Source organism: Oratosquilla oratoria, chromosome 24 (assembly GCF_046742065.1).
Source record: "Oratosquilla oratoria isolate Oo_2021 chromosome 24, ASM4674206v1, whole genome shotgun sequence".
NCBI classification, from domain to species: Eukaryota; Metazoa; Arthropoda; class Malacostraca; order Stomatopoda; family Squillidae; genus Oratosquilla; species Oratosquilla oratoria.
Genome location: NC_134800.1, coordinates 57,963,183 through 57,981,223, shown reverse-complemented (window position 1 = coordinate 57,981,223; position 18,041 = coordinate 57,963,183). Strand labels below are relative to the sequence as shown.

Here is an 18,041-nt window from a genome sequence, read left to right as displayed (position 1 = left end):
GTAGTTTGAAAATATCAAGTTGAAGATATGAATACGCTTTATGGTAGGAAATGTTAAGTTAGATATAAGAGGTTTTATGAAATTTATTTATTTATTTTTATGGCGATACTAAATGCGCATAGGATCGTTTAAAGGGGTGACTGTAAGTTACTTGTCATTATTATTGAAGTCTACAACATATTTTTTGGCTGTCAGGCGATTATATTCAATTTGCATAGCGAAATTGATTTGTCAACCCTTTTCGTTGTTATTAACTTTTGTTCGTTTATAAATGTATTATTGTCTAATTTATTTAATTCGTATGTATTGTGTTTTATTGTTTTATATATTTGTTGAATTTATTTAATTGTTTTATTTTTGTGTATTTTATTATTTTATTTTATTTTCCATTTGCTTAATTTGTTTGATTTATTTGTGCCAGGAAAATTTCATCATTGTTCAGGAGATGGAGGGGTTGGAAGAGAGGGAGAGGGAGGAATAACCGAAATGGTGTTCGTCTTTGACGAAACATTACGAGAACAGTGGGGAGAGTTTTGAGCGTCCGGTCTGGTTATTCCCAAGATTAAACTTTCCACGTCTTAATATTCCTGGAAAGGGTGAGACGAGGTGTTGCAAGAACAGTTTTAGGAACTTGAGGCTATCTATTTCGGAAATCATAAAGACATCTGCATTATTTGGTGCAGACGATATGACGTAGCTGATTAATGTCGACAGTATAGGTGTGCGGGTAATGATGACGACACTATAATGATGTTTTTTCTTGTGTTATCGTTCTTTTTTTTGGGGGTGGGGTGGGGGTAATTAACCTACTTTTTATCAGATTAGTTTTTGTTATGAACAACTGTTTGTAAATTTTTAATTTGTGTGTTGGCGCTTGCGTGCGTGTATGCGTGTTTGTGTGTGCGTCTTTTGTTACAAATATCAGTGTGTATTCCTGGACCGTGTTCTTTTAGAAGTATTTTTACCGTATTGACTTTGCATTTGCATTTTTATAATTCGTATAATTTCACAATTATATTGAATTTAAACACTTGTTGATTTCGTGTAGAACATTTGCGGGAAAACTGAATTGGTTTACATAAATTTTCTTCGATATATATGCTGTCCTTATTGACCTTCCCACTTCCCACAGACTGGATTTTCTTCTTATAAATTTCATGACGTTGATGTATTATATGCTTTATTTCTGTCACCTATGTCTTCAGTGTAAGCCCTAAAGCCTCCCATCCTTGTGTCAATTTCATGTTGTCTTTTATTGTACTACTTAATTTTTTATTGTGTTATTTGTAATTGTTTTCTTCTTTAATATTTCTAATGCTTTATTATTTCTAATATAATGTGTGCTTATATATGTATTTTTTGTATTTTATTTATTATTCATCTTTTTATTGTCTTATTGTATTTCAAGTTATTTTTAGTTATTTTATTTATAATATCTTAATATTTTCTTTTATTTTCTAGTAAATTTTCATTGTTGTATTGTCTTATTTATTCTTTATTATTTAGAATTTCATTTTTTAATTTTATTTTATCTATTTTTATTTTTTATCATCTGTTTGTTCTGGCATCACAAATGCTGCTGTGTAGTCTACCACCTCAGCTTTTTCCCCCTTGCAAGGGAGTGGCCAAATCATCTTCGCAGGAGGAAATAGAGAAGAACAGTCTCTGAATACTGCCCCTTTGAGTCTGCTTCCACACACGCAAGGGAACACAGTGACGGCGTTCTTATCCCCCGCCACAGGGAGACGGAGTAGAGAGGGTGTCCAAGTATTGGCATAACAGAGGTTTTAGAAGTTGAATAGATAAATAATAGAAGAAACAATGGTGTGTTTAATTGATGCTCATTTGGCTTAACGTTGCGAATCCCCCCTATCAGGAGGCTAGGACGGTGCTCCTCACAGTGGACTCAGCAGCGTGGGATTTAATGGCCCATGCCCTTGGTCCAACTCGGTGGCGGCAGGGTTCGAACTGCCGTCACCTCGACCTCCGCCGCAGGTAGCGGCGCTTTAACCCGCTCGTAGTAATAATCATGATAATGATAACAATAATAATAATAAATGGCATTCTTTTGGATATGCATTTGTCTCCCAATATTGGAAAGTGATGCGTTATTCAGGTCCATAGGGGTGCCACTAAAGTGTTGACTGCATATAACTGTGCAGCCCAGGGGGGCGTCCCCTCGATGGATGAAAATTCTCCTGGAGGTCGCCGAAATAAACGTGGAAATTGTGAGTAACGGGTGAACGGCCATTTTGGAAGACTTATGGTATTCAATATATTTTTCCTGAAAATGACGTCACCCGCAAAAGTATTTATTTGTATCTGCTCTACTTCATAAATTTTGGAAAACACAAGAAATATGACCAGCGCCAACACCAATCATTTAGCTCCCCACTATTAATCACCTTTTTTCCTGAGTGTGTGTGGGTTTGTGTGCACATACACATTTCACTGCATTGTTGTATGTATAGAAACTTTGGAATTTATTGATGTCATCGAAGATATCTGAAAGTCCGTTTCAGTAGTTTGGTATAGATTTTAAGCCCATTTCGGGCCGTTTCGGACTCTACGACCCTGTTCACACGAGAGGATTCATCCGCCGCGGTTCACAAACAACTGCGCAGTTTTTTCCTTGACTGCGGTACCGCCGAGGTTTCCGCGCGTTCAAACAGCAAGTGGGCGTTCAAGTTCCCTCGCCTGAGTAAATTCGTCTGAGGCCAGACGGAATAGAACACAAGAACGGTTGTTGCTGTTGACGGGTAATCACGTTGGTTGCGTTGCTTGGGTTTGGTACGTTAGTGGTATGTGTGAGCGAGGCCGAAGCATCCAGGGCCAAAACGTCGGCGCACGACATTGAGGTCCGGATTCATAAAACATAAGAATAGAGGAGACTGCAAGAGACCACAAGGCCTACACTAGGCAGTCCCATGCCCCTTACCACTTTCCCTATTCATTAAGTTATCTAAACTCTTAAAACAACCAATTGTTTCAGCACTCACTACATGGTTACTAAGTATTTTCCATTCGAGTGGATGTGATTTTAGTGAGTTTGGCGTAACGGGACAAGCGTCAGGTACCTTGTTACGGGGATTCTTGTGAGAAAAGTACGATCCCTGTCGTGGGAGCTCTACTTACACAACCATTTGAGTGACGTCGTGCATCTGGCAGCGTGAGTGATAAGTTGAAGGGATTGACGTAGTCGTGTATTCTTTTACTCTTTAATTTGATTTTTTTTAACTTTATTTTTTTATGAATCTGCTTGAGATTTTTATTAATGTGGGACGTTGTAAAGATCAGCAACTCCAGAGTAACTGAGGGTTGTTTAGCTTTCTATCTGTATGCCAAGAGATTTTTCCCCCATATAAGAGAGGTAGCCAACTCAAAGTGACGTACCTACTCCCACCCATTCCACTCCCCTCCATCACCCTTCCCACCCTCTCATCTTAGCTCCTCATGGATGACGGATCATCCCTATATACCACCCACAACCCTATCTGGTCTTAACAAGTTTAACCTAACCAAACTACAGCGATACCGTTGGGGGTTGGGGAGGGGTACGGTATGATACATAAACCGAACGAGACGTTCATCATTTGGACAATGACTGAATTCGGAGGTGTGAGAAATACCGTACACAACTACCTACCTGACCTAGCAGATTTACATTGACAAGCTCGTTTCTAGGGCTGCTGTTATTTACAATCTAATATGTAGGGTATCTTGTCTTTAGATGGGTACTCTTGGGGGTCTTGCTGGTCTATATACATGTCTAGTTTTTTTCTATAAAGATCCGTTGAATTGTTCTCTTTATAGTTTGTCAATAAGATAGGCAATTAATGTGAACTTGTTTTAACTAAGGGCGCTTGAAAGCGCTTCTTATAGTTATGAAGCAGCTGTAGTTACTAACCAGATGTTAAGGTGTTGGACTGCGCACTAGGGAGTACCGATTTTGGAAAACTAAGTTAAAGAAACGCTACTATGTAGACTTGCGTCAGGGCGTTATCACACTGGGCTTCCACGGACTTCACAAACGTCAACCGTTCGTTTGAGTAAAAGCGACTTCAGTTGCAGTATTTTAATTTTCAAATATAAATATCAAATTACCTTTCCATCATGTATAGTAAAGGTAAACGTTGAACTAGAGATTGTAAACCTATACAGATATCAGACATACTGTTGAGACGTTCTAAGAGATGTCTAGATTTCTGTAAGCGAGGTCATATTCTAATTATTCAAATGGAGGTTGGAGGTAGAATGTGAGAGAAAAAATAGCCCAGTGAGATAACCATTATAGCCAAGGAATTTGTCCAGGTTAACACCCAGAACTCGTTTTACATGCTTTAACCAAAGGTTTGTCTAACGTGATTAAGGTTCGTTCATTAAAATGGGCGTGTACCCCGGACGGAAGGAAGTGATTTTGTTACATCGGATGGTGTACACTAGTCTCTGTTTAACTTAATACGTGGTTCTTTTGTTATGCTGGAGGGAGTGTCCCCCCGAACAAATGATCCAGGTGGTACTTTGTCCCGAGGGGGAGCTTGTCCCCACTCCCCATCCCCCATCCCCCAAACGCTCCCGTCCGGGGGATTCCCCTGGGACATTTCAAGAATTCTGGCGGTACGTCGTGCAGGACAGGAGGCCCCCCGGCGCTCCTGTCCGCCCAAGTTTCGCCCGAAAATGGGATTATATCTTCCCTGGAAACTTTGTTCGGAACGAACCAGGTAACCGGGCGAAACTCGCCAAAGACTTTAGATGGAGTTCAGGGTTGATAGACCATTGTGTCATTAGCTCACTTCGAGGGCCTTGTTTGGGGGTAGGGGTGGGGTGGTGGGTCCTTGAACGTGTCTGGGTAGTGGGGAAGGTGGATGACATGTGCCCCTCTCCTCGATTCTCTTGTTCACTCTTTCCATATTTTTCCCATCGTCCACCTCTCATTACCTTCCTCTCTTCTGCCCTTCCCTATCACCTCCCTCCCACCGTACGTCTGTCTCTCTTCCTGTTTCTCACTCCCACGCCCTTCCACTGTTGTGTGTGTGCCTATTTCCCTCTGGTCTCTGTCCGTCTGTCTGTTTGTCTTTCCATCTGTCGCCTCTCATCCTTTCTCAGTCTCACTCTCACCTATCCCTCTGTATCGTCACTCCCTATCTCTTCTCTCCCTCCCTCATTTCCTCCCCAAACCCTAATCCTAATCCTCCTTACCGTCTTCGCCTCGTTCCTCCCTCTTTACTCTCCTCTCCTCCTCCTCTCTCTCTCTTTGCTTCAACGACGCCCCGAGTGTTAATTGTGTGGATCAGCTGATGAGGCCAGTCACGTTGTTTGTTGCTCGGAAACGAAGACACTTCTTTCAGGCTCTGACACCCCCTTCCTCCTCGCCCAGGGGGGCTACCACGCGGTGGCACGGGGTTGGGACTGGCGCCACCAGGAATAAGAACAGTGACCACCAGGTGAACTTGTTGTCACACAGTCCGGCGTCGTCGTTGCGGCTTGATATCTCCCGATGCTATTGTTTTTTCCTTTTATCGTTTCCTTGTTTTCTCAGCCTCTGGATAAGTTCAGTTAGGTTTAACTAACCTAACCTAACCTTTTCCTCGTCCTTCACTTTGGATCTTCCTGCCGCTTGCTTTGGTGTTGGGAAAACAGAAATGACCCGACTTCATTGCCAAGGACGAAGCACTCGGAGGCTCGCAAATTGTTTTGATGACGTCATCAAAACATCCTAAGGTCTGGGAAGCGCACAACGAGATGTGTCCTAAACTGACCTTTTGCCGTTGACAGGTTGCCACCACGGAGTAGGACGAAGTAATAAAGCACCCGCAGGCCGAGCACCGTGTTAGAGCATCACTACTTGCGGCAGATGGTCGAGGTGACAGAAGTTCGAACCCTGCCGCCAGCGAGTTGGACCAAGGGCATGATTCGTTCAGTTCCACGCTACAAAGTCCTCTTGAAGGGGCACGGTCCTAGCCCCTGATCGGGGGAGTTGGTGACGTTAAATCGAATCGCAATCACCCGTTACGGAAGAGTTGTGGAACTTTGAGGTCTCTCCCCCCACCCCCGGGGGGATAGGGTGGGTGGGGGGGCCTCAATCCCCCTTTGATCATTGGTCACCATTCAAATCACCTGCCCTTGTTTGGGGTCGCTCCTCTTGTTATAGAGGTGTTTGTCCGTCGTCTGGCCTCCGAGGCTAGTGGTGTGTAAACATTACGTGGAGGGTGACCTATCTGGATTGAAATTACTCGTATTTCTTCATAGGTAACCAGCGCTTCTTTAGTTGGCTACAGTATCGAGCCAAAGATGTGGTTCGTACAGGGTATATTTGACATACATATACCAAAGGCTTTTTCCCCCCTTACAAGGGAGGTAGCAAAAAAACAAAGGCATACAAACCACTCCCACCCATTCCATCCCCTACATACTCCACTCTCCTCCACCCCCTTTCCTCCCTCTTCTCTTGGTACCTCCTGGATGACGGGTCATCCCTGCATCTTGTCCAAAACAAGGGACAAAATTTAAGAGTGATTAACATTTTCTGTGTAAAGATTCGTCTCGAAATGCTAAAATATGCTGCGTGGGTCTGGTCCGTAGGGACGTGGCTAGTCCTTGAGATGCTGACTACGTAAAACTAGTGTTGTCGGTACTCAAGCAGGGAGGAACTTGAAAAAGAATAATGTCTGTAGTTTGGAGTAGAATGTTATCATCTCAGTGAAAAGGTCAGTCTGTAGGAAAGGTCAAGTTCTCGTAGTTGAGTTTGGTTGGTTGGTGGCAATCACTCTACCACAGTATTCTTATCATCAGTGTCACAATCATGGGCGTCCTGAGGGGGGGAGGAGGGTAGCCCCCTCCCCAAGAAATTCTGGACGTGTTTGAAGCTGCCTATCGTCACGTATAATTTTGTTAAATGTTCAAAATGTAAAATATTAATGGACGATTGATGAAGGTCAAAATGTAACTTGTGTAGACATTGTAAATGTATGACTATTTGGCCAGTTTGAAGTGTGTATCTTGACATAACCTTGTAGCATTAACCATTAATGTATAAATGTCTTTAATTTTGCCCCCGCCCTTAAAATAATGCACACGTCACTGAACTCAGTATTAGAAAATAAAGAATAGATAAGTAATTAAATAATGATAATAATGTACGGGCTAGGGTATTCGATCCTCAGCGTCCCCAGAACAAATTGTGATTAATGATTCTGTTTAGTGTCACCAAGTGCCCCCAGTCATGAAAGCTAGGACGGTGCCGCTTACAGAGGATTCTGTAGCCTGGAATTTAATGACCCATGCCCTTGGTCCAACTCGCTGGCGGCAGGGTTCGAACTGCCGTCATCTCGACCTCCGCCGCAAGTAGCGACGCTCTAGCCCGCTGCTCGGCCAGCGTACAGATCATTATGCGACAAGTTTTGAAGCGTCAGGTGTTTGACGACCTCTGGCCTCGGTCTGGGTTGAACGAGACCATGAGGTCTATGGCGGAGGGATGGGAAGAGCGGGTGAGGTGGATGGGGGAGGAGGAAGGGTCAAGGATATAGAGTAATCCTTGCGAGCGCAGTAGATTCCGGGTTTTTTTTTTTTACAGGGGAAGACCTGCTATTTACTGAGCGTGATGGGCTATAATAGCTCCCATCGTCACGAGGGGTCGACGACCCCTGCGAGTCGTCAGCAGGAGGTCCGTACCCTAGGTAGCGGTTTGAGCGCGGGGACCAAGTACGGACGAACGGAGCGGAGCCCATGGGAGCCGCGGAGCTGAGGTCTGGAACATCGTGAGGCAAGTCATGGTCACGTTGTTTAAACAGGTCTTCTGAGCTGGAGTGGGAGCAGCCATTGAACCTGACCTGTATTACTTTATTTATTTATTTGTTATTTCTTCTTTTTTTCACTCCGCGTTCTCCTGCTCAGACCGCCCCCCCCCTTTTCTTCCTCTTTCTTCTTCCGCTCCCTCCTCTTCCTCCATCTTCAGGAAGAACTCCCTTTTCCTCCTCCTTTTTCTTCTTACCGTTCCTCTTCTTCATCCTCTTCATCCACCTCTTTCTCTTCCATCTTCCCATTTCTACTTTTCTTCGAAGGCCTAGCCTGTCGTGTTACGTCCCAATGTGCGGTCGAGGGGGTCTCATTTTTGGTGGTTGTGGTTGCATGGGGGTTGAGGTTTGTACCAAGGCATTATCCGCGTGTATACCCAGGTTGCGCAGCACTCTGGCGAAGAGAGTACCCGGCGAAGGTAATGAGCACATCGAGATTTTCCTGTGGATGGCCTCACCGTGAGGTTGGCACGAACCGAGAATGAAACAGCTCTGGAGATTTTAGGGGCACGTTGGAGGTTGATGCTCTCCCCATGGGGATCTGTGTGGCTGTGTATAGCTGGTGTGCGCAATTGTACACAAACATGCATTTTGTGTGTGACATGGTCGCTCACGCTCTCGCGCTTTAGCGTTTATTTCGGATTTTTTCCCCTCGGATCAAGCTGCAGTCGGGAATTCTGCTCATGGCTGCCGAATCTACCCCCCCCCCACACACACACACTTTTCTCTTCTATCTTCTTCTCGCTCCTTCGCTCTTTTCTCTCTTTCTCCAGCTTAAGACTACGAGGAACAGAGGGTTCCGTATATATGTTGACATTCCTTTTATTCCGTTTGAAGACTTCTTTTTTAATTTCCGCCGAAGCTTATCAAAACATAGTCCGTGACGTCACCGACGCTTGGACCAATGGCGCTGTGCTGCGTGCTGGAGGCAGGGGAAGTTGGGGTCTGGCGCGAGTCGGGTCGTCAGTGCGACTTGGCTTGTGGAGAGAGTGGGAGGTCGTTGTGCGCGGCCGGGGAAGGAGAAGCGCTTTGTTTCAGCTCGGCGTTTGCTTGCCTCTCGCCACACGAAGGAGGAGCCGTCACTATACAAGGTAAAGACGAATACGGCATGCGCCACACTTGTTTATTTTGTTAGAGGTTTGTGTGTAAGTGTACTTCCTACAGGATTCGGGGGATGGGACTAGTGTCCGCTGGGTGGTGGACGGGAGCGTCAGGCAAACAAAGCCCTTATTTCCAGGGTTAGTACGGGTGTCTCGGTTAGGCCACATCTGATGGAGAATCTCCAATGTTCTTAGTGATGTTGCATCACCACCCACCTACCACAAAGGGGGTGTGGTAAGGAGAGTAGGGTGATGGGGGTCTCCTTCAAACACTTGGACCCCCGGCCTCTCATCGATGGACAATGCCTCGTCTTCTCAAGTGATGGAGCTCGAGCTGGTCTTGAAGCTCCTTCCGCCCCTCTTGTTCCTTCACACCCACTTCCCCATCCGCTTCCGACACGGGTGTCATTGTGCTCTGCCTGGGTACCGTGGTATCGCTTCTGGGTGACAAGGGGCTGCCCTTGGAACCGCCCCTAGACGGGAAGTTGTGTCATCGAGGTTGACTGCACTACCCAGCTTGATATCCTTCTCCCTCTTACCACCTTAACCCCTCCCCCATTTGCCTATCTCCCCACCCCACGGAGACCGACGGAAGGCTAACCCCCCTCCCTACACATACACCTGCCCCATCCATTGTGTAAACTTGCACAATGTACTTGAGGTATCGGGTTCTTTGATATCCCCCTACACACCCCTCTCTTCTCTTCTTGGGCATTAAATCTCGCTTCGGACAAAGTAAGCTGATGGAAGCATGGGGTTAAGATGAAAGTAACGCCATGAAAGAAAACGGGGAAAATAACGGGAGAACTAGACGGGAGATGAAGCAACGGCGTGATAACGGTCACACCAAGAATTAGTCTGGAGTCTGGACGCGTTCCCTCCCCCCACCGCCCCTCTCCCCACCCCCGCCCCCGCCCCCTCCCAGCTAAAACTGTGCCCCCGCTATATAGAACGAAATACAATATATCGAAGTGAGGTGTGATTCGAAGTCGTGCCACTAGTGTCGGTCGCCTTCCATCTGTTTCGAGTAAATTTTCGGGAGATTTTCTTGGGTGATGCAGCGGAAGAATTGGTTCATGATGTAGATGTTGGACGTGTTGTTAGGAGTTCCGACATTATTGTTACGTGTGTAATATTCGTGCGTTCATGCGTATTTCCGTGTGAATGTTTCAACTCGCTTACTGTTCTTACTGCTTGGGTTTTGTTATTGCCCATCTACCTGGCATGCTTTATCTTGTGGATATCTAGGACGCATTTGCATATCTGTTTCACAGTTTATATTCATCTTTCACGTTTTCATGTGTTGCCTTAGCTTCTCTCAATTAGGACTATTTCAAGTTTTCTTTTTAATTGGACGATTTCCATAAAGTCTTTTAACTCAGAGTATATTAAGTAGTCTGATTAAGCTCGTTACGGGCTACATGCAGGAGCTTAGCTTAGTTAACGCTTACCTTAGTGAAAGAAAGAGGAAAGAACTTAAAGCTCACAAGGAAATGCTTTTTCTCGACTCCATTACACTTACAGTCTCAAACTGATCATATGTTTTTAGATATATTTGCACTTGTGCTAGTAATCACGTTTTCAGTCAGGCTGTTCCACTTGTCCACTACCCTTGAATTAAAAAACTCGTTCCTCTTTACTGTTCGGTGGCGCGGTTTCATTAACTTCAGGTCCTCTTGTTTCTGGGTGGCAGTCTCTGGTAACCGTAAATATTCCTCACCTTCAACCTTATCCATACCTTAAATCCCCCCCCCCCCCCAACTTTATCCATCCTCAAAGAATGGAAATGTCTGGTCTTAGCTGGAATAAATGTTGAGAATTTATCGTAACAGCTTTTTACCCGACTAAGTGGAAAGAACACAGGCGAAACACACACACACACATACACACACACACACACACAAACATATATATATATGTATATATATATATATATATCGATAAACTCGTAATCTTGTTTGGTTAAATAGTGTAAAGACTGGGGAAAAGGTCACTGTCATGTGAGCAGTATAAAAGTGGCGGCACACAAGGCATCTCTCGGTTTATATTATATATATATATATATATATATATATATATGTATGTATATATATATGTATATATATATATGTATGTATATATATATATATATATGTATGTATATATATGTATATATATATATGTATGTATATATATATGTATATATATATATGTATATATATATATGTATATATATATGTATATATATATGTATATATATATGTATGTATATATATGTATATATATATATGTATATATATAATATATATATATATATATATAATATGTACATTTATGTATATATATAATTCCAAATTTACACATGTGAAATTACTCTTGCGTCATATACACGAGAAGCTGAAGAAACCTATACCAATGTTAGACACTTTGTTGGCATGTTCTTACTGAGGCCTAGAATATTGTAATGGAAGTAGTTTCTCCCCAAACGAAATAGCAAAAGCAAGTAGCATGCTAGCCTAGTGTGCCGCCACCAGGCTGGAATATGTCAGATTCCTTTGTGTGAAGGACTTGGAGCTGACATGTCATTATTCTCTGACATCTTTTGACGTCATGTCGTCACTTTCTTGCTAAAGACGGGCATTATCATCAATATAAATGTAGATTTGACAAAAATTGGAGCTTGGTCGATAGGCCTCTATTCTCATTGTCGTTAGATCCCGCAGAACGGTTATTGATCACAAGAACATAATCGGATTCTTGCTTTGACTCCATTGTTCACCAAGCCAGTCGGATAATATCGCCTGACGACGCCCATAATAATAATAATAATAATAATAATAATAATAATGGTAATAATAATAATGATGGTAATAAAACGCTTGACATCCATAATAAAAATGATAAACACGACATCGGCAGTAAGCACGAAAATAAATCAAGTCGCCAAGGACTGGAATAGACTTGGTAACCATGTGGTGAGCGCTAAAACGATTGGTTGTTTTAACAGAAGATTTTGTAACCTTATGGATAAGGTTCAAAGGTGGTAATGGACATGGAAGTGTATAGTGTAGGCCTTATGGTCTCTTGCAATCCCCAGGGATTGTAATTGAATTGAACGTGGATTCAGTCGATCGCGCCCCCGACGCAGCCTATAAATGGCTAACCAGGAAAATGTATATTAAGTATGCCATCGTGTTGATGGATTCGTCCACGTAGGGATTACCTTGTAACTGAGTATTTAGAAAATGGGATAGTGAAAGTTTACGGCTTTGCGGCTTCTTGGCTGTAAGAAAGTTCCCCATATGTCATTAGTGTTACCAGGGTGGAGAAATGGTGGTCCTTATATCAGGTTCTGGCGATGGCCCTTTTATTTATTTATTTGTTTGTTTTATTTTATTTTTTATTTATTATATATTTAACCAATTGAACTTGCAAACATCATCTGGTATCACCCGGCGCCGCCGCTTAGTGTGACGCCGGAATGGGGATCCCTTGCTCCCAGGTGCTTCCGTAGTGATCCTTGTCCCCCAACAAGCTTAATCTGCTGCTGTCCGCCCACGTTACTCGCTGTGATCGCGCTTGCCCTCAATCCGATAGGAGAGAGTTCTTCATGTCTCCACGACTGTTTATTTATTGTATTCTTTCCTCTTCTTGTCGCTTTTCTTTCGTCCATTATTAATTTCCTGGAAGGATGCCCGGATCGAAACCTTTATTGTATTGTGGTGGGTGATCTCGTGGTTGTGTTGTCAGTACGGTTTCGCTCAGTTGGGTTCTCCTGTTCCCCGTTTGCTGGAATTGTCACATCAGGGCTCACCAGGAAAACCAAAAGCCCGAATCGGTGCCTTGCAGAAAGTGAAATTTGACCCTTAATGCTCTTCGTTTTGAACCGCTTTCGCATCCCCCAGTCCTGAGCGTTTTCAAAGCCAAGGTGGCTCTCTACCTTATGGTTTCCTATTGAACTTTCTGTGCAACAGAAATATTTGGATCGACCCAAAAGGGGTCCCGGTCGCTCCAGATCGCCTTCAGGCTTGAGTCCATCCATTGGTTAAGTTGGATGGACAGTAGGGCAGGACTTTTTAATGGATGTGAATTTGGACAAATTTAGGTTTAAGAAGAAAAGGGGCAAGAACTGTTTTATCAACAGAATGGTGAACCAGTGGAAATAGATTTGGTAACAATGCAGTGAGCACTGGAACTATCGGTTGTTTTAAGAGAAGATCAGATAACTATATGGATAGAGATGAAATGTGGTAAAGGACATGGAAGTGCCTAGTGTAGGCCTTATGATTTCTTGCAGTCTCCTCGATTGCTACGTTATGTTAACCAGTATAGTTTCCCCGGAACTTGTTAAAGGTGGCATTCCGCGATGGGGCTACAGTTGACAAGTTCCCACCGCGTTTTAATCTGTCATCACTCGCGTACAACTGACAACACTTTGTATTAAAATTAACCGACGATGAAGGTGGTATTCGATCTCGTCTCCCCGAGCTACTTCGAGCTCAAATCGAGCAACCTCGCCGCGTCTCTTTGGCAGGTTGTCCACATCAGGCGATGTTACCACATTCAGCATCGCTGCGCTCTTTATCCCTGCACAGCCTCGTGCTTCTCTCTCATGGTTTGCAATTCTTTCACTGTGATCCTCTTCATAGTGATTATACAAATGGGTGGATGGACGTGTATATACTATGAGGAGATACATAGAGGGGACCTGGAGGGGTTAGGATACTAACGCGTAGTCCAATTCAGCCCTGGTCAATTTTCTGCGACAGGTGGTGGCTTCAGGTCAGTTATGACGTGGAGTCAACTTCATCTGGGCTGAACTGGACCACGCATTAGCATACTAATCCTCCAACCTCATCCCCTCTATGTATCCCCTCTTAGTATATACAAGCCCATCCACCCATTTGTATAACCACGCTGAAAAGGATCACGATAGGGATCGCAATATACCTATCTTCATACTGTCTTCTTTCTTTTCTCCAATAGTGGGATCTTCAGTTCATTTTCCCTACGTATTAGAATATTCAACTCGCTTTTGTGTGTATATATAGGCGTCTTGCTAGGATATATCTTTTGGCGTTTCCCCCCAGCAAAGTCTATAAAGTGCGCCACCCGCTGCTTCTGGGTGCACTCCGTTGAGGTTTCCTATGATTAAATAAATAACTTGGCGGCAGCTAGACCAATTGTAGATTTTTGAATAAACAAAAATGGAGGAATAGATAAGTATAATAGAATGATATATAGAAATTATTGAAACATTTTTTACACTTTAGCTGACTAATTCGCATTTAATTGCCATAACCACGCCTTTATACTATGGGGCACATTAGAGAGGTGGGTGACAGAGAGGTTAAGACGAATGTTTTGAAGAGGATGGCGGAAAGGGGAGAGTAGATAGTGAGCCTACAAGTCAGCACCTCAAGACCAAAACTCACATCAAAACCACTATGATGAAAGAGAACAGGTTATAATATTTTTAGTATATACGAATATATGCACAGCAAAGTAATTTAGCTCAGAGGATTTAACATAACAGAATGCGTCTAATTGAAAGAGTGCACAAGACAATAACTCGCAACAAAACCACTCTGATAAAAGAGAGAACAGCTTATAATATTGTTAGTATATACAAATATACGCACAGCAGAGCAATTTAGCCAACACTAGGCAGTTCCATGGCCATAGCCATCCATCAAGTATTGGTAAGATTTCTCGCGTAATCCCATGTCCCAGTGACCTGAGCTAGTTTAGGATGACCTGGCTGCTTCTGTGACCAGGATTTGACCTGAACTGAACGACCTACCTTACCTGCGTGTGTGATTAACCATTGTCTTGGATCACGTGTTGGACTCGTGATCGATAGGTACCCCCCCCCCCCGTGGAGAGCTCATATATGACCGATCTATGGGTAGTGTTGTGACCTTTCACGCGCACACCCACAACTCCCCGCCCACGAGAGTTGGAGTAACAACTCGCAGCGCAGCGATATTGAAATTAATTCAGCCGTGTATGTGTGTGTGTGTGTGTGCGTGCATTATTGAAGTATGACAGGAAAGGAACAATGCGAGGTTCTCTGTATTGTGTGTGAGAGCGCATGTGAGTTTACTCATCCATCCCATAGTGGTACGTTTTGTGTTACGAGGTAGGCGAGTCTGAGGTGGGTGTTGGGGTTGGGGGTGGTTCCTAATTACCAGAGGGCGTTCTCCCCGAAGTTTTCGGGTACCTTAAAGGACTCCTTTTCTCGAATTTGGAACGCGAACAGCGTAGTCATATATTTAAATTGGACAAATTCAGATCTAAGAAGCAAATAGGCAAGAACTGATTTACCAATAGTTGTTAACGAATAGAATAGACTTGGTAACCATGTAATCAACGCTTAAGCAATTGGTTGTTTTAATAAAACATTAGATATTTTTATGAATAGGGACGGTATGTGATAATGGACATGGAACTGCCTAGTGTAGGCCTTAGGGTCTCCTGCATTCTCCTCCAGTCGCAGGAGAGACGGATGAATTGTGTTCCAACTTTTTTAATTAATCTTGTTCACTCACGAGGCTTAACCCGAGACGCTAGTGTTTAGAGTCTAGTTGCAACTGAGTATTAAACAGGAAAGGTCCCCAGAACGCGTCCAGAATAACTTAGTATCGTTTAAAAACAGACATTTCGTTGGACAATATTTATAATTTAAGTTGTTAAAGACAAGAAAAGCTCAGAAGAATTGGTTGACTTCCACAAACGCTTTGTAGGTTTCCCTCGACTTAATAGAATATTCTCTAGTTAACTAGAATAAAACTTATAAGGCTCGTTTCGTATTGACTTTTTGCCGTGTGCCGTCGACGGAACGACGTCGTGATCCCAAAGAATTATGAGATTCTATGGAAGCTCCATATGATTGTGGTCGTGACGTGTGAAAGTGTCCATAGACACCCATAGTTTGAGAGCACGACGTCGTGCCGACGACGGCGCACGGTGAAAAGTCGACACACGTGAAACGTATGAGCCAGAATAAAAGGAAAACGGGGCAGGGTTTTCCGTCTTCCTGTGAGTTTTTCCTCAGTCCAGCTGATACCCAGAATAAAACTTAAGGATAATGATAATTAAATCGAGATATGTTCGAACTGAAATACTCTTAACTCGTTTTCTTCCCGTACTTATATATATATATATATTTATTTATTTATTTATTTATTTATTTATTTATCTTTTTTTTTTTGACAATGTGGATTTAATAAAACCAACGTATGGGGTGGTAGCCCAGCTAGGCACGGTATATCGTCCACCCTTTTTAGTCCCCATTTCCCCTCGGAAAGTTGCAGCCCTGGTTTCCTAAAAACTGGCCGGAATTCCATTTACCATTGTGATGGCCGGAAATGCATGGGACGGGATTAAAGGGTTTATCACACTGGGCTTCTTCCACGGGCTTCACCAGTGCCGACAGTTCAGAGTTACAATATTTTATTTTTCAAGTCACCAAATATGAAATTATCTTCCAGCTATATATATATATATATATATTTATATATATATATATATATATTATATATATATATATATATATATATAATCTAAATATATATATATATATATATGTGTGTGTGTGTGTGTGTGTGTACACACACACACACACACACACACACACACACACACACACACACACACACACACACACACACACACAGCAAAGCTGAACGATGAACTAAGAGATTGTAAACCTCTACGAATTTAAGCTATACTGTTGAGGTTGGAAGTAGGATGTAGGAGGAAGAATAGCCTGTGAATATTTGGTTTTCGTTGGGCAATGATCGGTTGACTATAATAGTGGGGCACCTGATTGAGAGATTGGAATCAGACCTGCTTTGGAATCTTAAGTTACTTAATAGGGAACATGTTTCGATTCCCCCCTCTGTCTCTCTCCCTTCCCTCCCTCCCTCTCCCTCCCTTTTGTCTTAACCCACATTGTATTATATTGACAAGAACTTATATGAGATTTATGATACATTAAGTGAGTGGTGGACGTTCCCAGACATGTTTTCGAATGAAGTGAATACTATTCAAGGATTAAACAAAATCATCATCATCGACGTCGACGTCGACGAGTTAATAACATCCGTGTACTTGGCCCAGCCGGTGACGTACCGACTGGTGACGTACGGGGCTTCGTTCTTCCTCATGCACGAACTGAGCGGCGCATTTCATTTGAGTTTTACTCTCAGCCTAACAATAAAGTGTCTCCAAGAAACGCTCATCCGAAGTTTTGCAACTTACATCATCAGGTCTCCTTCTCGGTAATATTCGAAAGTGACCAGCCAACACACCCGCTTTTCGCTCTCTCTCTCTCTCTCTCTCTCTCTCTCTCTCTCTCTCTCTCTCTCTCTCTCTCTCTCTCTCTCTCTCTCTCTCTCTCTACCTTTTCCATGTTCTTTCCTCCCCTTGCTCCCCCTCTCCCTCTCCCTCCTTTCTTCCTCTTTCCCTCCCTCCCCTCTCTCTCTATCTCGTCTCACTCAACCTCTCCTCTTCCTCATTCTTTTCTTACCCCCCCCCCTCAGCCCGCGTCAGGTCGACTGTGCAGGAATCCCGAGGACCTTGTGCACATTGTCATGCGAGTACAGTCATTTGTTCCCAGCAAGGCATTGCCTCTTTTTTTTTCAACACGGTTTACTGCCCACGTTAGCCTGAATTGCCTGAGGAACCGCTGGGCCTGGGAAGTAGGTGACGCAGAAACGTACAAGGCCAAGAAAGAGTCGACCGCTTCATGATCCTACAATTTCCGCCTCTTCCATTTTTTTTCGACGGTTTCTTCGCACTGAAGACGCACCATAAGCAACGTATCTTGCAGGAACTCAAGTTAAAGACGCAGCATGGTTGACGTATTTTGTAGGACTTCGAGTATAAGACGCAGCACGATTGACGTATCTTGCAGTACTTCGAGGAAAAGACGCAACATGATTGACGTATCTTGCAGTACTTCAAGTATAAGACGCAGCATGATTGACGTATCCTGCACACTCCGGAACTCGCCTCACACTCTCTTTGAAACTTGCACCAAAGGTCTTTTAGTCTTTATAAAGGCGGACGCAAAGTCACCCACGTCATACACAAATAAAAGTGAATGAACGCCCCTCCCGTCTCATGATCACATAGTCGGGCTCCACTATTAGTGGTTAGGGTG

At 43.5% G+C, this 18,041-nt stretch overlaps 1 protein-coding gene across 10 annotated transcripts in view; it reads left to right on the top strand.

The window, feature by feature from the left end:
• The window catches only part of LOC143038666 (prominin-1-like), a 289,849-nt gene that overhangs the window by 74,131 nt on the left and 197,677 nt on the right, over positions 1-18,041 (top strand). For 7 of the 10 annotated variants that reach the window (XM_076208182.1, XM_076208187.1, XM_076208183.1 and 4 more), the window contains exon 1: positions 8,732-8,884. The exons of 2 other annotated variants lie outside the window; for them this stretch is intronic. The gene's annotated coding sequence lies outside the window, so the exon portion shown is untranslated. Of the gene's footprint in view, positions 1-8,731; positions 8,885-18,041 lie in introns of those variants that run through there. One more of the 10 variants, XM_076208178.1, reaches the window with a different exon arrangement.